Source organism: Tupaia chinensis, unplaced genomic scaffold (genome assembly GCF_000334495.1).
Source record: "Tupaia chinensis unplaced genomic scaffold, TupChi_1.0 Scaffold000709_1, whole genome shotgun sequence".
NCBI lineage: Eukaryota > Metazoa > Chordata > Mammalia > Scandentia > Tupaiidae > Tupaia > Tupaia belangeri.
In genome coordinates this window covers 2,033,124-2,056,215 of record NW_006160232.1, presented here as the reverse complement: position 1 = coordinate 2,056,215, position 23,092 = coordinate 2,033,124, and the positions used below count along the sequence as shown (strand labels likewise).

The window sequence follows — 23,092 nt, the reverse complement described above, 5'->3', positions numbered from 1 at the left end:
TGGAAGTTTCCCTTGCTTTATTCAGAGATAATAATCATGTAAAATGATTTTATCAAATCAATTGTCTCCCCTATGTACACTGTCTATCATCCTTAAGATATTGTTCATAGTTCCTATGGACACTCCCCTATTTGTTCAGCTATCATCCCCAACCAGAATTTAAACATCTGAGAACAGTGATTTTATTTGTATTATTTACATAATCCTGCTCAATAACTAAATAGATGCCTGTTTGATTGTAGACTTTTGAGTCCAATAGTATTAATATGTTGAATACTGGGACCAGCAGTTAGCATAATGGCGCTATGTCGGTGAACTCCAATGTAGTCGACCACAGTTCGAGTCTCAGACCAGGTGGCTTAAACTCACGCCGGGCGTGTGTGTGTGCATGCCCATGACCCCCAGAGGAGAATGGAGGAGAAGGGATTACAGCGTGGCCATTTCCCCTGGGAGGTGATTTCTCACTTTCTGTCTCTCTCTCTCTGTCTTTCTGGTGCGTGCACTCACCCTATAGCAAAAACCTCTATTAAAAAGAATGTTGAATATTTAGAACATAGAGATTGTACTGAATTATCCATTATATAAACTTTTTTTTTTTTTGGAGATGTTTTTGCTATAGGGCACTAGCACTCACCAGAAAGACAGAGAAAGACATTAATTTGAGATTGAGAGCATTATTTTCATTAAATATATAGAGTTTTGTACCTTACTACTACTTATAAAATTGAGAATTTTTATAGTTATTTTAATGTTTGTTAAAAGTATTTTTTAAACTGATGCTCATAGCTTTATTTTCAGTAAAATAACTTTCAAAAAGCTGGAGGATTCTCATATTCTTAAAGTGAATCCTATGTCAGTCACTATATCCAAAATTCTTCCTAGGTACAAATCTCTAGTATGATTTATGTATCTGCTTTCTTACTACCATGACTTCCAAGGCAATAAGGGCAGTATCAAGTATAGATTCCTGATAATACACCATTCAAAATGATAGCAGAAAAGAATAACCATTTACCTATTATTTTGTGTAGGCACTAGGACAGAAAAGGGACATTGAAAGATTAATAAAATCTAAGTAGGTCAACAGTTAAGTGCCAATGTTGGAATCTTTGAAAAATGTATCATAGTAACATAAGACAATGGCATTAGGAGAAACTGAGAAATGCATATGAAATTTTCATAGTGCCTTTGAAACATTGCTATAAATCTAAAATTATTCCAAAATGGTAAAAAGTTAAATCAAATATCCCCAAAACAGATTCTGTTAGAAAATATACCATTTTTACCATAGACTTTGGGCTAGAAGAAAATATTTGCATTATACCACACTCCCCTGTTAGTATATACTCTCGGGCTATGGAACAGTTTTTATCAATCTTGAGGTGTTAAATGCTCTAATTATATAGAGCTTAACTCATTTGTTAACTTACATTTATTGAAAATTTCTATGTGCTACATACTCTATTAGGTACTGGGAAAAGAACAGTGAACAAAGTGGGGTAAGCTACTGCTTTAAAGGTGTTTCCATTCTAGTCGAGGGAGATAAACAGACGCCTGGAAGAGAAGAATTTTGACAAGTACTATAAATAATAGAGCAGGCTGAAAAAATGGTCCATGTGAGATGTATATTTTGCAGAGTAGTTCATGGTTCCCTCAGACATTTCAGAAGCAAACTAAAAAGAATGAGGGAATATTCTAGGCACAGGTAACAAGCACAAAGATCAGAGGCTAGGAAATATTTGGAATTGTCTAAGAATAATGAGAAACTATTCTAAATGACAGCTAAAAAGATAGGAGAGAAATAAGAGGTTACATACCTCAACTAAAATATCAATAAGTGAGTGGCACTAATCCTTTCAAAGCATTTATAAACAAAAAGAATAAAGAGAATTATTATTATTTTTAGTAGGGATTTTGTTTGTTTGTTTGTTTAACCAAATGCAAAAAAAATGGTAATTATAAAGTTAAGATAAAAATAATGTAATCATCTTTCTCTTATCTTAATAAAGATATTTACTTTTTGGAAACTGTTCTGTAAACATACTTTTTCTTACCAAGTAACTCAGTAACAACTAAACAATTCATTATCAAAATGCTATATAATTTCCATATGTGTGCACATAAGAGTAAGAGGGAAAGAAAGAGAGAGGAGCACCCTCTACAGGGTATAGTTACATTGTGATCCTCTTCTTCAAAACACAATGACTATTATTTGACTCAAAGAGGGTGAATATAGAAGATTTTTTTAAAATAATTAATTAATTTGACAATTGAAGTATAAATTTGTTTTGGTACAAAAACTTTTTGAAATTCATAATAGTTTTCCCATTACACGTATTTCCATGAGCTTTGTTCATTTCTGAAACATTTTTTGTTAATTAATTTATATTAATTCCCTAAGCATCATCACAGCATACAAAATGTGATTTCCCATCCATAATAAACTGCATGGCTTAATCATGCATGTTATCATCAATAATTTTCCATTTCTAGTTTTACACACACACATACAGTAGAAAATTTTCATTTCTCTTTTTTCCTTGAAATCATTAGTTCTCAGGAGCGATGGAGGAGTCTTCTCAAATATAGAAAATTTTGTGCTAAGAGGAGTAAGACAGACTATGAAAGACAAATACTGTATGTCCCTGCTTAATATATGCCAAATGTTGGCACTCTATGGTAGAAATTGAAAGATCAAAATATGTAATGCTATGAAGGATTAAAGGAAGCTACCAGGGACCACAAAAGAAGGGAGTAGATGGTAGAGGCTGGGTAGGAAGGGCAAAGGGAAGAAGCACTTAACAGAAATAAGAATGTAAAGTTCTCTGTTGAAAATAATATACATGATAATATTGTTGATTTGTCATGTACTGCATGCATACTTTGAAAAAACATATTCTATAGATGTGCACTGGTGAATGTAAATAAAAATCATAAAATAAAATAGTGTTACTCTCAAGAGTGAAAAGAAGTAAAATATGTAAGGAAAAAAATTGAAAATTATCTGTTGAAGATAATGTGTATGGTAATATACTTTACTGAGTCCATATATAGTGTATTCTGGAAGGGAAAATTCATTTTGTATTGTGCAATCATATAGAGTGAATGAATGTAAAATAAACAAGTAAAAAAAAAACTGAAATAGTGTTACTTTGTACCATGTAGTCAGCCCAAGATACTAAAACTATTTAGATCTTGGTAATATAAGCTAACAGAAAAAGCATAGGCTTCATTAAATAAACTTCAATAAAAACACTATCATTTTTTTCAGATTTTAAATGCTTAGTTAAATAAATGCATAATATGAGATACAAGTTCATGTTTTAATATCACACATAGTCTTTAACATTTGAGTTACAGATTTGGTAGACTTAAGAGAGTTGAAACAACTTTCCTTGGATATACATCACTAAAAGACTAATCCTAACACAATTTTGCCTTTTCAACAACTTTCTTAAATGCATTCTTAACTTCTTTGTTCCTCAAACTATAAACCACAGGGTTCAGCATGGGAATGACCATAGTATAGAACACAGATGCGATTTTGTCTGTGTCCATGGAATGACTGGAACTTGGCTGTAAGTACATAATTACAACTGTCCCATAAAATGTGGAAACTGCAGTGAGGTGAGAAGCACAGGTGGACAAAGCCTTCTGGTATCCCTCACCTGAGTGTATCTTCAAAATGGTGATAAATATAAACAGGTAAGAAATCAAGATAATGAGAAGTGCAAGAAAGATATTAAAGCTTGATATAAGAATAAGAATTAGCTCACTAATGTGTTTATCAGAGCAAGTCAGAGCCATGACTGCTGGAATATCACAGAAGAAGTGATGGACCACATTGGACATACAGAAGGAGAGACAGAATGTGTCTCCAATTTGGATGGAAGCATTCATTAAGCCACAGAGATAGGAACCTATGGCCATATAAGCACACACACTTGTGGTCATGGTCGTGGTGTAATGCAGGGGCTGACACACTGCTGCATAGCAGTCATAAGCCATTGAAGCCAAGAGATAATTTTCCACAGTGGCAAAGACTGCAAAAAAGAACATCTGAGCAGCACATGCATTTTTGGAGATGACCTTGTCTCCTACAAGGAGTCCAGCCAAGACCTTTGGAGTAACGGTTGAGGAGTAACAGAAGTCCACCAAGGACAAGTTACTTAGGAAAAAATACATGGGAGTGTGGAGACGGGAATCCAGGAGGATCAACATGATCATCCCCAGGTTCCCAATCAGAGTGATGAGATAGATGAACATGAAAAAGATAGAGAGGAACCTGCAGTTCTGAGGCATTGGTTAGTCCCCGCAGGATGAATTCATTCACTTCTGAATTATTCTCCATGGATGTGATTCAACAATCATGAAATGATCTATAGAGAGATAAAGGAGCAGAGTGATTAACAAAAGATCTGCATAGCAATTGGAATGTAGAAGCATTATTTTAGTATAACAATTTCGTCTTCAATCTTCTCCAGGTATAAAGTATGAGAATAGAAACACAGTTTAGTAGATAACTTATCCATGCATCGTTGAACACTGAGAGTCTTCATGGATCACCTTTCCAACCTCTTAATTTTGAGCATGAGTAAACTGAGTTGCAGAAAGTAGTAACAAGTGGTCCAAGGTCACATGCCTGGAATGAATTGATCCCTGAATAAGACATTTTGGGTCTACTAACAATTTTAACATCTATAGCGCTCACATGCTAGGCACATTATTTGCCTGTGTATATATGTAAATTTATAATTATTTATTTATATGTCCTCTCCTCAACTCCTTGGAGTTGACTAATTTTCCATCCATGTATAAGGTAATCTAGAAAAAAGAGTCTGAATAATTTATTCAAGTTCACACAGATATTAACAAACAGAACCAAGCTTTAGCCCCAGTGGCTCCCAATCGAAGTGCTGTTAAAGAATTTGAATTTATTTTAATCTCATTCAATTTCCATTTAATCATTGTCTCCATCACATTGAGTCTAATGCTTGACATCACATAGTAGAGTAATTCATACACATCTACATAGTAGATGCACTGGGATAAATACATCGTTAGAAGCAGGTACTGCCAATAACAGCAATTCCAAAGAAAAGGTAGAGGATTGATTATAAAACAGCAGTTGGTGTAGTGACTATGTCACTGGACTTCCATGTAGCCTACCACAGTTCGAGTCCTGGACTCAGTGGCTTAAACTCACACTGGGCACGTGCGCCTGCATGCCCAAGATCTTTTATTTGCCAGAGGGCACTTGTGTTCACCAGAGAAAGACAGGGAAAGTGAGAAAGCACCCTCCATGGGAGATGGCCATGCCATCTCCTTCATTTCTCCCTCCTGTTGGGATATTGGTCATGCATATACACATGCACACATACACTCACAACCACGCACATGTCCAGCATGTTTTCCAAGCCACTGAGTCTGGGACTTGAACTACCCAGTCAGTTATGTGGGATCCAGCCACCTTAACCGCCACACCACTGAATGGCCCCAGCTTATCCATTAATAAAAGAAACATGGTATTGGACCTACCTGAAGAGATTATTTTGTTTTGTTTTGTTTTGTTTTTGAGTGTGCTTTTTCTTTTTTCTTTTGAGAGTTAGAGATTTTTGCTATAGGACATGTGTGCTTGTCAGAAAGACAGAGAGAGACAGAAAGCAAGAAATCATCCCCAGAAGGGAAGGCCACACTGAAATCCCTTCTCTTCCATTCTCCTCTCAGGATTTTGGGCATGCACACACACACACCCAGTGTGAGTTGTAAGCTACTGGGTCTGGGACTTGAACTGTGGCTGATATGTGGGAGTCCAGCAATGTAACCTTTATGCTGTCTGCTGGTCCCTACCTCAAGAGATTATTTTAAGAGCAAAATGAGATGATGAATGAAAAAACACTTATCACAATGTGATGTTAAGCGAAAGTCTAACAAATGATAGTTATGATATCATTAGTATGGAAGGTGGTCTTTTGTTGGTTTAAGAAAAGGAGGTGGCAGCACATAAAGCTTCAAACTGTCAGTGAATTTTGAAAACAAAAGCTTCACTCTTTTATTTATTGTTTTCTAAATGCTGTGCCTTCTCAGATCTTTTGTTTCCTTTAATATTTCTTACTCTGTCTATTTCCTCCCATAGGAGTGACAGTTTTGGTCATTGTTTGTGAGAATCTAGTGATCTTCAAGTACTCTTTGTTAATTTCTTATTGTAAATTACATTTGAGCTTATGATGAAAGATTCATCTTCAATCTTAGATTATTACTGTCATTTGGTCAACACTTAGCCATAACACAGATACTGAGGATTGAAAATTCATGATATGGAAGATTGACTCTAACCGGCAGTTTTTGTTTGTTTTGTTTTTAATTTTTTTCTTTTTTCTTTTATTTTTTTTCATTTCATTTTCTTCCGTACATTCAATCACAATATTATTTGTCTTACAAAATGGATATAGGAAGGACATTTATTCCCTGATGACCACATTCTCTATCAACTTTATCTGTTCCCTCCATGCAATACATTGATAAGTTAGAAACTTAAATGATTTGTGTTTTCCAACCTCTCACAAATATAACAAAGTATAATATTTACTGTCTTTGTTTTGTTTTTAGATTTTGCTGTGTTTTAATGTTGTCATGGGCCCACCTAGACAGTTCAGGGAAATCTCACCTTCTCAAAGTCCTGACTTAATCGCATATTTTTGGGCATTGGAAAAGTCATGATGCACTTTGGCATAAAAAAAAAAATCATGACTTTCCCATTGATCTAATATATGGTCTCTTTTACCATGTAAGGCAACATACTCATAGGTAAGAGAGATGTGAATATAGACATTTTAGAGCCATTATTCAGACTTTCCTAGGTGGCTCTGAGAAGAATACATTGTAGGTAACAAGGTATAGAGTCAGAGATTGTTGAAGGTGAGAAACCATCACAGATCATATGGCCATATTTTTAATTTATATATGAATAAATAGTGGTGCATAAACAGATGTTAACTTGTCAAGATTACATATATGGAATAAATCTATCTCCCAATTCAGATTTCCCTGAGTTATAAGTAGCTTACACTTACTGCTACAATGACAGTTTGTCCAAGAGAAAGAAAGGATGAGAGAAGATGTTGGGGAAAGATAGTGTGAGCATGCACACACATTCACAAGTACATATCCACACAACCTCGTTTATAAAATGCAAAACTGAAGAGGTTATATGCTTTCCTTGTTTTTGATATCAAGTTTGAGATCCGTTCAAGATTCAATCTGATTTAAATATCTGTGCCTTTAATCTCTGAACTGTCAGAATTTATAGATGAACAAGTAATGAAAAGGATGAAATTGTGGGGAAATGAAAGTGAAAATGGGAGTAAAGACCTTGGTAATTTTATGATGATCCCTCTGGACTCTAAAGAAATGCTGTATCACCCTGTTGTAGTGAGCTATCTCTTCAATGAGAGTCCAAAACATATAACCAAAATTATATTCTACTCAATCAGATCATCAGATTTTCCTGTTTTTGCTCATCTCTGTAAGGATAACAAGAATATAGGTATCAGTATACTCTGTTCATTTAAGAATATTTACATTTGAATCCTAGATTAATGTCAATATTTCAGAAAAAAAAAGTTTAAATAGCCATATCTAAGCAGAAGACACAGAAGATAAGCTGTCTCCACTGCTTTGGCATCAATTATCAATACATTTCACTAAAATTACTTATTGAACATAGAAACTTACCTTATTCCTGCAAAGAAAGAAAAGGCAATCCTAAATTGTGATTATGATGTCAGAAATACATCTCTGGGGAGCCAGCAGTTAGCGTAATGGCTATGTCACTGGACTCCCACGTAGTCGACCGCGGTTCGCGTCCTGGACCCGGTGGCTTAAAACTCATGCCGGGTGCGTGTGCATACGTGCCCAAGATCCCGAGAGGAGAATGGAGGAGAAGGGATTGCGGCGTGACCATCCCCCCTGGGGGGTGACTTCTCGCTTTCTGTCTCTGTCTCTCTCTGTCTGCCTGGCGAGCGCATTGCGCCCTATAGCAAAAAAAACTTCTCCACAAAAAAAAAAAAAAAAGAAAGAAAAGAAATACATCTCTGGAAGTAAGAATGAGAGAAACTCTCACTCAAGTACTAGTCAAAAGGTTTCAAGATTCTTGAGACACAAAATCACAGATGAAATTATTAACATGGACTTAATATGGATTACTGGCTTTAAGTCTTAAATCTACCATATATTTTATTCTACGTACTTGGAAGTTATTTATTTACTTTTTTCCAAGGTCAATTTCCTAATTTATGGAGTAGAAATAATTAAATTATGTTTTCCACACAGCTGCTTCTCACTTAACAACCTACTCGTTTAATGACCACTTGGGTTTAGAATCTTTATGCAGCCGAAACTCTCCTTTCTCAGCCTGTGTGCAGCTCCGGAATCCCCTTTCTCAGTCTTTGTCTCTCTCCCACAGTCAGTCAATATTCACTGCATGAAGTGTTTGCAATCATATAAGACTGCATATTTTATTTATAATGTTGTACTTTATTATGCAGAATAAATAAGAAACAGTTTTGCCAGATTAATATTACTATGTTGTGGTGTGTTTTATCACTTTCTAGTACTTATCTAATGTATGCTTTTGTATGGATAGAGCTACTGTGGGGTCTCATCAGATCTTTTGAAAAATACGATACATACGCTGTGGAACCACAACACACCACAAGATATCTGCCTTTAAGTCTTTACGTATGGAACAATTCACTTAATGATCTAGTCATAAAAACCAAACTGGATCTTTAAGTAAGGAGCAGCAATAGTTCACAGAGTACAGTGCATGTGAATAGTGAATGCAGCTGAGTCTATACAAAACCTTAATAAATGGTTATCCTAGCAACATAAATGCAGACTCACAGTAAATACTCACGTTGAAGAAAGAATGCTTATGTTGATTAAAAAGTGTAAACCCTCATTTGAACAAATGGTTACCAAAAAGCTCTCCTCTGCTCAGACTTTAGCACCTTTGAAATAAACTCATGTGGAGTCACAATGGAATTACAGAGCATTGTAGATAGGAATTGGGGGGGATTGGGCAGGTATGGAGTTCTCAGGAGAACATACTCCCTTAGAGACCAATTCTTTTCTTCATCTCATTAATCTATAGAAAAGCAATTAAATGCACGGGGACTTAATTTGATATGTTTAGTAGCACATGGATGTTTTTTGGTTTTTGCTATCACTCCTCCCCTCTCCTTTTTAAATCAACTTTCATTTACACACATAAACAACAGGTTTAATTCATTTACTTTTATTGTGGTTACTAATACTTTTATTTATTTCTAAAAACATTTTTTATATGTCATGTTTTATATTCTTTTCCTTTTTCTCTTTTCTCTCTTTAATTTTTGTAATTAAATGTGGTCTACTCTGCAAAGTTGGGCCTTTCAGAAAGTGATTTAGTCCTAAGATCCCTGCCTTCATGGCTGAATTAGTGCTTTAACAGGGAGTTGGTTAGAGGAAACCAGCTTAGTCCCTTCTTGGACTTCCGCCTCTCTGCCATGTGAAGGTACTTAAATGGCACCTCTATGAGGAACAGGCCCTCATCAGACACCAAAACTACTGGCATTTTGATCTTGGACTTTCCAGCTTGTAGCTATGGGAGAAATAAATTTCTATTCTTTACAAATTACTAAGGCTCAAGTATTATGTTATAGCAGCACAAATGGCCTAAGATATTTGGTCTCCTTAACTGCCAATAATATGTTTAAGTTTCAGTGTATATGTTTTAACATCGCCTTACTTAAATTTACACCTGTCTATTTTGTATATCTGGATTCTGGAGAAATGGAAACGCTTTTTTTTTTTTTTTGAGAGGTTTTTGCTATAGGGCGCACCAGACAGACAGAGAGAGACAGAGAGACAGAAAGCAAGAAATCACCCCTCAGGGGGCATGGCCACGCCACAATCCCTTCTCCTCCATTCTCCTCTCCGGATCTTGAGCCCATACGCACATGCGCCCAGCATAAATTTAAGCCACCAGGTCCAGGACTTGAACTGTGTTGACCATGTGGAAGTCCAGCGACATAGCCATTATGCCGACTGCTGGTCCCTGGAAACGCTTTCTTAATTTCCCTTCCCATTTATCATTGATGACTTTTATTTATCGATATTGAATGCTACAACAAAATACAAACACTCTTGATTTTATATCCTTTGTTGACCTTATTATCTCTAAAATTTTTTGTACATTCTTTAGGATTTTTCATGTTTGTGGGTACAAAATTGATGACATCTATAAATAGGTATAGTTTCCAGTGAAAGGATAAAAATGCCATCCTTTCATGTAGCTTATCTTAGGGGAAAATTTTTAGTCTTATTTTTAGTGTATATTTCTTATGGTTATTTTTTTGTAAATGACTTTTATAAGGGTTTCTTTATTACTAGTGTTCTACTTTATTCTTAGTTTTCTGAGAGTTTTTTTTCTTATAGAGACAGCATGCAAATCAGTTAAATACTTTTTCTGAATCAATGAGGTGATCAAGTATAGCATTTTTCTGCTTCATTTTATTTAATTAATCGTATGGCTTTTTTTAATTGTTGTATATGGAACCATCTTTTCTTCCTAAAATAATCTTACTTTGTAATGATATGTGATTTCATATTAAGCTGCTAGATTTGGTTGCTAGCAATTTGTTGAGTGTTCTCACGTCTATATTAATAAAGTTGTTTCTGTTTTTTCTTTGTATATTCTTTGGTATCAAAGTAATGTTGATTTTATAGAATAAATTACAAAGCTTTCTTTCCTCTTGTATATGTTTGGAAACTCTTAGAAATAATTAAGTGAATAATGAATATTTACTTAAATGTGTGGTTGAATTTACCAGTGAAGACATCTATTCCCTAACTTTGCTTTGTTAAAAAAAGGCTTTTAATTTGTAATTCAATCTCTTCACTTATTACAAGTGTAGTTATATTTTCTTTTTTTCTCATATGCAGATTTATTTTATTATTATTTTTATTTCATTTTCTTTTATACATTCAATCACATTATTTAGCTTACAAAGTGAATATTTCAACAGGTGAACATTTCTCCCCAGTCCAGTTATAAAACTATAAAATATCTTCGACAGATAATACCACATTTCTTTGATCCATTAATGCTTAGTTTTTGTAGTTTGTACATTTCTAATAATTTATATTTTTATGTAGACTTTGTTAATATACATTTGTTTATCACATTGTACTATAATCACTTTTATTTCTGTAACATTGGTGGTAATGCCCCTACTTGCTCTTCTGCGTTTAGTAATTTGAGTCTTCTCTCACTCAGTCCACAAAGGTTGATCTTTTTGCTGATACTTTTAGATAATCAACGTTTGGTTTTCTTGATTTCATTATTATTTCTCTATTTTCTGTTTCGTTTGCCTCCACTCTGATGTGTATTTTCTTCCTTCTAGCTTTGTATATCTTTGTGTTTAGTTTTATTTATTTTTCTAGTTTTATAAGCGTATTAGTTAGGATTATCTAGAGAAACAGACTGATAGGTTGTGTGTGTGAGGAGGAGGGAGTTTGATTAAGTACAATGGCTCAAGTGATTAGGGAAGCTGAGAAGTCCCAAATTGGAAATCCAGTAGAGCAAATGGCAAAAGTTCTAGTCTGGGACAAAAATCCTGAGACCAAGAAAGAGAGCTGATGGTATAAATTACAGTCCAGAAGAAAGGAAAGCAAAAGACTGATGTCCCAGATGAAGACCAATAGGCAGAGAGAGCTTGTTCAGGTTTTTGTTCTATTCAGGTCTTTCATGAACCAAATGAGGCCTACCCACTTGGAGAGAGCAATGTGATTTACTCATTCTATGGACTCAAATGTTAATCTCATCTAGAAACACACTCAAGACAAATACAGAATAATTATCCAAATAGTCAGTCAAGTTCACACATAAAATTAACCATTGCAAGTTGTTGTAAATTTTCACTTTTGTCCTAACATATTTCTTCTATTATAATGCAGGTATTAGTAGGTTTTTTCTTTTTCTTTCTTTCTTTTTTTTTGAATTTTGAATTTTTGCCACCATAGGGTGCATGTGCTCACCAGAGAACAGAGAGACAGAGTAGGGAAAATAAGACATCTCCTCCCCACTATAGGGAAGTATGGCCACACTACAATCCCTTCTCCTCTACTTTCCTATTGGGATTTTTGGGAATGCAAACACACTTGACCAGCATGATTTTCAAGTCATAAGGTCCAGGATTTGAACCGTGGTCATCCATGTGGAAATCCAAACTCTTTGACCACCATACTTTCTGCTGGCCCTGTCATTTATAGTTCTAAATTTTTCTCTGAGTACTATTTTTTAGGTTTCCATAGTTTTGTTATGTTATGATTTAATTTTAATTTGTCTTGAAATATTTTCTTATTTACTCTTGTTATTTTTCTTTCACCTATTAGTTGTTTAATAATATGTTGGTTTTTTCCTTTATAGTAAGAGATGTTGAACGTTTATTTTTTCATATTCATTTTGGCCATTTATTTGTCTTCCTTAGGGAGCTTTTATTTCAGCTCATTTGCCAATTTTTAAAATTGGATTATGTGGTTATTTTGGAGGTGAGGTCCTTGAATTCCCTTTATTCTGGTTATCAGTCACTTATCTAAAGCACAGTTTGCAAATATTTTCCCTGTTCTGAGGGTTGTCTCTTCACTCTAATTATTGTTTCCTTTGTTGTGTAGAAGCTTATTAGTTTGTGATAATCCCACTTGTCCACTTTAGGATTATTGCTTGTGCTTTAGAGGTCTTATTTAAGAAACCTTTGCCTACTTCAATATTTTCAATTATTTCTCCTGTGTTTTACATCAGTAGTTTTATAGTTCAAGTGCTTACATTTAGCTCCTTATCTGTTTTGAGTTGATTTTTGTTAATGATAAGAGATAGGGGTCCAATTTTTTTTTTTCTTCAGGAGAATTTCAAGTTCTTCCAGCATCATTTGCTGAAGAGACTTTCTTTTTCCCACTGAATTGCATTGTGCCCTTTGTCAAAAAAAAATCAATTGGCTGTATATTATGAGGTTTATTTCCAGATTTTATATTCTGTCCCATCGGGCTATGTGTCTGTTTTTGTGCCAGTATCATGCTGGTTCAGTTATCACAGTTTTGTAATATATTTTGAAGTTGGATAGTGAGATGACTCCTATTTTATTATTTTTGTACAGTATTGTCTTGGTTATACAGGAAATTTTACAATTTCAGATGAATATTATTATTGCTTTTTTTCTATTTCTGTGAAGAATGCTACCAGCAATTTAATCAGAATCACATTAACTTTGTAAATAAATTTGTCAAGAACTAACATTATATAGATTCATCTAATCCTAGAATGTTTTTCTATTTTTTTAATCATACCTTCCTTTTCCAGTTTTTCATAATTTTTCTTGAAGAGGCCTTTCACCTCTTTGTTTAGACAATTCAAAACCACAATGATTTCATCAGATGGCATAGTAGTTATGTTCCCAGACTTCCACATGGCCAACTGTGGTCCAAGTCCAGGATCCAGTGGCTTGATATACATACTGGGCACATGTGTGTGTATATGCCCAAGATCCCAGGAGAATAGAGGAGACAAGAGGCATGACCATCCCTCTAGGTAGTGATTTTTCACTTTCTCTCTCTGTCTCTCTGGTGAGCATAGAAAACCTCTAAACACACACACACACACACACACACGCACACACACAATGATATACCACTTAACTATGTGACATAGTCACAATCGCTATGGTCAAAAAATAAAGAAAGAAAGAATGACAAGTGCTGGTGAGGCTGTAGTGAAAAAGGAACCCTCTAACACTGTAGATAAGAATGTAAATTAGAATAGCCACTGTGAAAAACAACATGGAGGTTTCTCAAAGAACTACAAATAGAACTGCCAAATGACCTAGTAATCCTACTCCTTGGTATTTATCCAAAAGATAGGAATACATTCACGTCTTTGTTTATTGCAGCAGCATTAACAATTGCTAAGACATGGAATCAACCAGAGTACCCAAGACCCAAGAACTGATAAGTGGATTAAAAAAAATGTGTGTGTGTGTGTATATATATATATATATATATTATGTAATACTACTCAGTTTTAAGGAACAATGAGACCCTGTCATTTGATATAAAGTGTTCGAATATAGGATATTTAATGCTAAGCAAAGCCAGACTTTGAAAGACAAACACTGTATATCCTACTCCATACATACCAAATGTCTGCACACTAAGACAAAAATTGAAAAATCTAAAGATATAATAACAGGGAGGACACATGTAGATAACAACTACTGTGTGGGAGGGGAGTAGATAGGAAAGGATGAACAGGAGGGGCTCATGGAAGAATCACCTAATAAACCCTACTACTCCTTTCAAGATTGATGGTCCCATCTTTTTCAGCATCAAGGTAAGCTTCTATATATCATATGAACTTTTAGTAAGAAGTATAGATTATAAAAAAGCTAAATATATTATGGGTTATTGAAGCAGAGAGACTGAGGTTTTAAACTTTGTTAAAACTGAGTTGAGAGTAAGTATAAACATCAAAGCATCCAACAATAGGAAGTTTATTGACACTTTCAAAACATCATCACATGGTCCTCCTAAAAGAGATCATGATAAAAATCGGAGAAGTGTATTGTAATTGCGTAGGTGTTAATTTCATCCTGCTCACAACATGTTGGTCTCTCATTGAAGGTTAAAAAAACAGAAGATAGGGAACCAGCAGTTAGCGTAATGGCTATGTCGCTGGATTCTCACATAGTCGACTGTGGTTCGTGTCCCGGACCCGGTGGCTTAGAACTCACGCCGGGCGCGTGTGCGTGCGTGCCCAAGATCCGAAGAGGAGAATGGAGGAGAAGGGATTGCGACGTGACCATCCCCCCTGGGGGGTGATTTCTCGCTTTCTGTCTCTATGTCTCTTTCTGTCTGTCTGGCGAGCGCACATGCCCTATAGCAAAAACCTCTCAAAAAAAAAAAAAAAAAAAAACACAGAAGATAGTAAAATGGCCTTGGTACAGAATGGTTGACTTGAATTAGAAACACCTGTACTGAACTCTAAATTTTCCCCATAATCTCACTCTAATTTTTGCTAGCATATCTAAAAATGACAGGGACGTGGCAAAAAAAAAAAAAAGGCAGGTTTTTTATTTAGTCACAGCTAACTTTGAATCTTGCATCTATTTTATATTAACTATGCAATTGTAGACCTTTTCATAGCCTCTCAAAATCTCAGAATCCTTTTGGGTAAATGGGAATAATACTACTACTTATCTTACAATATTATTGTGTGAACTAAATATATTGTGTATAGATGGATCCTACTATTGATTGTAAAACACAGTATATTCTAAAAGTTTTTAACTGCAAAAGTTGGCAAAATAATTAGTGAGTAGGCTTGTAAGTATGGGAAGAAATTAAGCAAAAGAAAGGCTCACGTGGAATGCTTGGAAAAGCCAGTGATACAGGCAGAAGGACAGGCTGGGAAATGCTACAGAACATATAATATCTTCATGTACCAGGAATACAAGAAAAAGCAGACTGAAGAGGGAGGCTGTGAGATCAAAACTCATCCACACCTGAGCCCTGCAGGTTATCACCCACCTTCCTCAAACTTAGAGTCACCATTTCATCTTAGTAATATCACACCTATCACTAATCAGGTTATGCTAAACGTCAGCATTTTATTCATTGTTTTATTCATTATCTCATTTATTCTCATAATAATACCTTTAGGTAGCTTTCATTGCCGTCTTTATTTTGTAGTTGAGAAAATCAGGGAGCTTCGGACTAACGACTCTTAGTAAATAGCAAGGCTGATATCCACCTCCTCTCCCCAGAGTCCAAACTCTGTTCCTAATGTTTTGCCTTCCCCCTACTTTTCTATTCAATTTCCTTTCTCTCACCCTCCTCCTGCGCCCAACCTTTTCCTGCACTTTATCCAGTATATGCTAGACAAAGATTCTACAAGAAAAGAAAACCACAGACCAATATCCCTGTTGAACATAGAAGAAAAATCCTCAACCAAATCCTAGCAAGATGAATTCAACAGCACATTAAAAGGATCATTTATGTGATTCATCACATTAACATGATGAAGAATAAAAATCATATGATAATCTCAGTAGAAGCTGAAAAAACCTTTGATAAAATTCAACACCCACTCATGATAGAAGTAACATACCTCAACACAATGAAGACCATATTTGAAAAACCCACAGCTAACATCTTACACAAAATATCATTATACTTATTTGTGGTAGCCATTTTAGCTATGATTAGGAGACTGGTTGAGGATTCACAGACAATTGTGAAATTAAATGATTCTGGAAAAGCTTGACAGTTTATAGAACCCTCTGTCTCCTACCAACACAACATCTACATTGTCTCATAGAAATCACTTTATGTTAATTAGGGTAAATAATATTTGATGGCATATAAGCAAGCTACAAAATTGCAATGGCATGACAATACAGATTTTCCTAACTCATGTATTGTTCAGTTAGTTGTTTTATTCGAACATGTACGGTGATTCAGTGACCTAGGTTCTTTCCATCTAATGGTTTTCCCAGCCTTTGTGCCCTGAATCTCTGTTCAACTGATTACAGAAATAGAGAGTAAGAAGAGAACCACATGGGGGCTTCATGGGGCAGATTTGGAAGAGGCATATATGACTTCTACTAGTATTTCATTGACAAGAACACAATTGCATGGCCACAACTAAGAGAATGAAGACTGAGAACTCAAACCTGGCTATGTAGCCAGAATACCACAGAAATAGTTTGGAAAACAACTAACCATTCTTCTTCATTGTAATGTTTATGACTATCCAAATTTCATTTTATATTTGTTCCCACATACAGAATTTCTTCTTCTTCTTCTTTTCCAGAAAGAGAACCTAAATTTCAATTAATCACTACAGAAGTTCAATGGCCAGGTTATCAAAGAGTTTAAATGACCTTTTCTGTGTAGTCTAGATATGGTTCCTTACAGTTCAGCAACTTATAAACTACCAAGAAAAGTTAGCTCATTCAACAGTTGCACCCAGTATATAGTGTTGGGCTAGAGTAAAGAAAATTCAAGAAAACAAACTCTCATTTATACAAACCAGTAATGGGAGACACATTGAACAGTTTTGAAAACCTTGCCAAATTGGTGGTATGGAGGCCCCTTATCCTCATGATGAGATGTACTTATTATGGGACTATGGCTTTTTTCTCTTACAGAAAAATTCAGTTTCCAATGTTTTCATTGGCCACCAGTCCAACCCTTTAAATTTGTCTGTGTGTCCATTTAAAAAATATGTATATTTTTAAATTTATTTTAACTAATTAATTTTTTAAAAGAAATTTTTGCTATAGGCCTCAAGCACTCCCTGGAGAGACAGAGAGAGACAGAAAGCAAGAAATTGCCCTTCAGGGGAGATGACCATGCCAAAGCCCCTGCTCCTCCATTCTCCTCTTGGGATTTTGGACACACACACATATGTGCCCAGCATGAGTTTTAAGCTACCAGATCTAGGATTTGAACCGCAGTCAGTTACATGGGAGTCCAGTAATGTAGCCATTATTCCATCTGCTGGTCCCAATTTAATTTTTTTAAAATTACATTGCATCATTGTACGTTTTTACACCATATAGTATGAGTTCTCAAAGCATAAATGCATTGTATGCCTAGCTTTTTAAATTTACTGTCAGAGGGCACTTGCACGTGAGAGAGACTAGGGGGAAGAGATAAAGGATCTTCCCAATGGAACATTGTAATTCTACAATTCTTTTCCCTCCATTTATCCATCTGCCAGGATTTGGGGCACTCGCGCATACACTCCCAGATGTCTTTCAAGCTGCCAAGGCTGGGATTCCAACTGTGGGATCCAATTCCCTGTGCACAGGGCTTAACCACTGAGTTACAGGGCCAGCCCTCCATTTTTCTTGCTTACCACGTCCTAAGTGTATCAAAGACAAAATTATTTTGAAAATAAAATTAACAGTTTATTCATAAACCTAAAGTAAGAAAAAACCTCTTTCATAATTTTCACTTTGACAGGAGTTCAAGGGGATTAGAAAAAAGTAAGTTTAATGAATAAAATAAATACTGAGTCAGGGAATCACTAGCAAGCATTTTAATAGGATGTGATTTTTTGGAAGTGAGAGAGATGCTGTAATAGGTGTTCAGGTACATTTGCCAGTTCTTGATCAGCTGAAAGGCTGCAAGCAAACAATCTGAAGAACTGCAGAAGTGTAATGATTGTTCAGTGTTAAGGACAGTTAAAATTGATATAGCCCATTTCTTGGAAAAAGTGTCATTAACTAGAGATTAGGAGTGTTCTTTCCTTGAAGTATATACAGTTTTGCAGTTTACTTCTAGTTATATAATTGGGAAGTTATAGAATCATTTTAATGTTCATTAAAAGAATGCTTAAGTAAATACTCATAGTCTTATTTTCAGTAAGATAACTTTTAAAAACCTGGAGGACTCTCATATTCTTAAAATGAAAACTATATGTTAGTCACTATATCCAAAATTCTTCCTAGATATAATTCTCTAATGTGATTTACATACATGCTTTCTTTTCTTTTCTTTTTTTTTTAAGAAAGAGATTTTTTGCTGTAGGGTGTGTGTGCTTGCCAGAGAGACAGAGACAGAGAGTGAGAAGTCACTCCCAGCAGGGATGGCCACGCTGAAATCCCTTCTCCTCCATTCTCTTTCAGCACTTATACACACGTCTGGTCTGAGTTTCAAGCCTCTGCATCCAGGACTCAAACTGTAGTTGGCCATGTGGGAATTCAGTGACGTAACCATTATGCCATCTGCTGGTTCCTGAACCTGTTTTTGTACTACCATGATTTCCAAGGTAATAATAGCAGTATCAGGTATAGATACTCCATGTAGTACATTAATTTATATTTAATTATTTCATTTTTGTGGAAACTATTGGAAATGATATTGTTGTGTAATTTCAAATCTTACTGGTACATTGCTGGAATGTACAAAAATCAATTAATTTACATGTATTGAGCATGTATCCTGTAACCTTGCTAATCTTACACGTAATTCCATAAGACAATTTTATTTTTGCAGATGCTTTTTGATTTTCTTTCAGATAGTCTCAGAATTTATGCATTTTTATTATTTACTATAAACTTTATTTGACATGTTGTTTGCCACTTAATAAGGCATCATTCCTAGTAAAGATATGAGATTATTTGAGATGATTCACTTGATATGGTTTCCAGAAAATAACTGTGTACAAAATAGGAAAGAGTAATAACAGCATAAGAATATGGATAAAGGGGCCAGCAGATGGCATGGTGGTTGAAGCACTATTCTCTCAAATGGTCAACTGTGGTTTGAGTCCTGGACCTTAAAGCTTGCTTTCTCACTTTCCCTCTCTCTCATTCTCTCTCTCTGTCTTTGTCTCTCTGGTGAGCACAGATGTGTGTCTCTGGTGAACACAGGTGTCCAACAGTAAATTTAAATATGTGTGTGTGTGTGTATATTTTTGTATACAATTATTTATTTATATATTTATTTATACACACACACACACATATATATAATTAAATAAATAATTGTTTTATAAAAAGAAAACAAAAACAAAAAAGAATATAGATAAAGACTGAGGAAAGAGTAGAGCAAAATGGTAGGATAGGAATCTCTGCCAATAATTCTCCTGTATTAACATTAATTTGACAACTGTCCATGCAACTAAAACACCTTTGCAAGAGCTAAGAAAACCATGTGAAAGATCACAGTACACAGTTAGAACATAATAATTAAGAGAAAAAATCATTAAGGAATATAGAAATAACAATTTTACAATACCTGGGTCACCCCTCCCCTGCAACCAGGCAGCAAAGTACAGACTGAGTTATTGTCCTCTTGGGGGAAAGAGAAGGAATTGAGCACAGGACTTTGCCTTGGTCTCTAACACTGGATTCACTGTAATGAAATCCAACACCAATCACATCTCCACGGTTCTGAATCCATGTGGGTACCCATGTACTACAGACCTGCCTAATGATGGATGGGAACCTGTAACCCCTGCATGAGGAACTTGACTTTTGACCAGCATCATAATCAATGGACTACAGCAGCCTTGGCCTCCAAATAACTCTTAGTAACAGTCAGATTTCAGAGGCTTTGGGTTTGGGTTTCAGGTAAGGTAAAGTGCTATGATAACCTCAGCAGCAATAGGCTTTCAGTTTACCCATGCTACACCAACCTCAGAGGAATTCCAGCTCAGTTTTGTGCTAAGAGTGGCACTCCTGAGCTAAGGGAGTCATCTAGTACTGCAATGGTTGTAGCAGTAATAGGCTTAGGGACAACAATTGAGGTCTATCCAAAATTTCTGGATAGGCTTACATTTGAAAAGCATTCTAAGTCACAGCAAGATTGTGAAGATTGGATAAGTCTAATATGCAGCCATTAACACACAATCACAAGTAACAAGAACAATCAGGAAAACATGACACAAAATAAAATGTTAGTGACCCACCCCAAAGAGATGGAGATGCATATATCACCAGACAAAGAATTCTAAATAATGATTTACAAAAGAATTTCAGTGAACATCAAGAAAATACAGAGAAATAATTCAACACAACTAGAAAACCAATAAGTTGTCAAAACAAAAATGTTAACAGATAGATTGAAATAATTTAAAACATTGAACAGAAGTCCTGGAGCTCAAAAATACAATGAACAAGCACAGCCAGGTGGACATCAAGAGGTTGCTGTATGAAGCTGCCCAGAGTCAGGAGTTTCCATGAACCTGCAGCAGCAGTCTTTGCCACAGCTGCCTCTGTAACAGCAATCACCTTCACTGTAGCAGTGGCTCACCACCACAGGTTGCTTCAGCCAAATGCCAAGTGCAACATGATTTGGAAGGTAGCCATGTTACTTGGCATGGTCTTGAGAACTGGTGCCATGTTCCTGGACAGTCCTAAGGATGGAGGCAAGCATTGGGTGGTGATCATCGCAGTTTCAAATGGTATAATTACAGGTACTAGGCAGACACATGCCAGGCTTACCAGATTATTCACCAGTACAGCATTCCTGACAAGCAGATCATTGTAATGATGTACAACATTGTCAACTCTGAAGACAATCCCACCCCAGGCATTATGATCAACAGGCCAGGCCAAATAGCATAGATGTATACAAGGTAGTCCTGAAGGACCACACTGGAGAGGTCGTTACCCTGCAGAACTTTCATGCTGTGTTGAGAGATGATGCAGAAGGCGTGAAGGGGAAAGGATCTGGAAAATCCCTGAAGAGCAGCCCCAAGGATCCTGTGTTCCTTTACTTCACTGATCATGGAGCCACTGGAATACTGGCCTTTGCTAACAATGATCTTCACATAAAGAACCTGAGTGAGATAATTCATTACATGTACAAACACAAAATGTACCAAGAGATGTGTTCTACATTGAAGTCTGTGAGTCTAGGTCCATGATGAACCACCTGCCCAATGACATCAATGTCTATGAGACCATGGCTGCCACCATGATGAATCATCCTATGCCTGCTACCAAGATGAGGAAAGGAACACCTACCTCAGAGACTGGTACAGCATCAACTGGATAGAGAATTCAGACATGGAGGACCCAAGGGAGACCTCCACAAGCAGTACTGCCTAGTGAACTCGCACACCAACATCAGCCACGTCATGCAGTAGGGCAAGTCGATTTCTACCATGAAACTGATGCAGTGTCAGGGCATGGAAAACAAAGCCAGCACTCGCATCTCTCTGCCTCCTGTCACGGTCCTTGACCTGACTCCTAGTTCAGAGGTGCCCCTCCTCATCATGAAAAGGAAACTGATGAAGACCAATGACCTGCAGGAGTCCAAGAAGCTGGCCGAGGAGATCCAGAGGCACTTGAGGGTGAGGCACATCATCGCCAGGTTGTGCACAGAATCATCTTCTTGCTGGCAGCGTCGGAGATTGAGGTGGAGGGCCTCCTGTCCCCGCGTTCCCACTCACAGAATACAATTGCTACCAGCCTGCCGTGATGCACTTCCACACACACTGCTTCAATTGACACTAGGTCACCTACAAGTATGTTGAGGCACTTGTATGTGCTGGTCAAACTTTGTGAGAAACCTTACCCAGTTGACAGGATAAAACTGTCCATGGATAAGGTATGCCTTGGCTACTACTGAGCTGCCACCCCCTGGGTGATTTCCAAGTGTGAACACTGCCCCTTAGATCGTGTGCTGTCAGGAACCAAAAAGCAGTGGAACAACACAGAGGCCCTGCAGCAATGGGCTGCGGGTGTGCTGCAGGCCTCACTCAAGGTCTAGCTCCCAAAGATGGCTGCTCACCTCTCCCTATTACCCTGGATTTCTGTGGGACACATGTGAGGCTCAAAAAAATGACAGACTTGGGTGGGGAAAGCCTGGTGTAGAGAGAGGTATATTTGCTTTTTAGAAGGTCTGCCCCCCCACAATTAGTTTTAAAGAGCAAGAAGTTCTCCTGTAGCTAATGAAAGAAACTTTGTTCTGAGAAATTTGAAGCTGAAACCTCTTTAAGACTTCAGGATGATTTTATCAAAGAGGGTCATTAGTACCAAATGGAAAACTACTTTTAGAAACCATTATAATTTTTTATTACTTTTGTATTTTATTCTGCAATAATGAACAAGTCCTACAAAATAAAGTTTTATAGCTGAAAACAATACAATGAACAAAATGAAAATTACAATAGGCAACATCAACAGAACTAATGAAATAACGAATTTGTGAATTTGAAGATGTTATTTGAAAATATACTATCCAAGGATTAAAAAACATGTGAAAAAGTATGAAGAAAGCTCATAGAATTTTTAGAGAAGCTGTAAAAGAATAAATTTTTTAGTCATTGCAATTTCAGAGGGAGTAGAAAAAGACAAAGAGTGTCAAGGTGGCTAGTAAGAAATACTCAGTATTGGAACCAGCAGATGACGTAATGATTACATCACTGGACTCCCACGTAGTCAACCACGGTTCCATTTCTAGACCTGGTGGCTTAAAACTCATGCCAGGCACATGTGCATGCATGCCTGAAATCCCAAGAGAAGAGTGGAGGAGAAGG

General features: G+C 36.2%; 2 pseudogenes; one reads left to right on the top strand and one right to left on the bottom strand.

Moving 5' to 3' along the window:
* Positions 1-3,423: 3,423 nt before the first annotated feature.
* On the bottom strand, positions 3,424-4,354 carry LOC102479384 (olfactory receptor 5B3-like; annotated as a pseudogene).
* Positions 4,355-20,895: 16,541 nt separating this feature from the next.
* On the top strand, positions 20,896-22,182 carry LOC102499116 (legumain pseudogene; annotated as a pseudogene).
* The last annotated feature ends 910 nt before the right edge of the window (positions 22,183-23,092 follow it).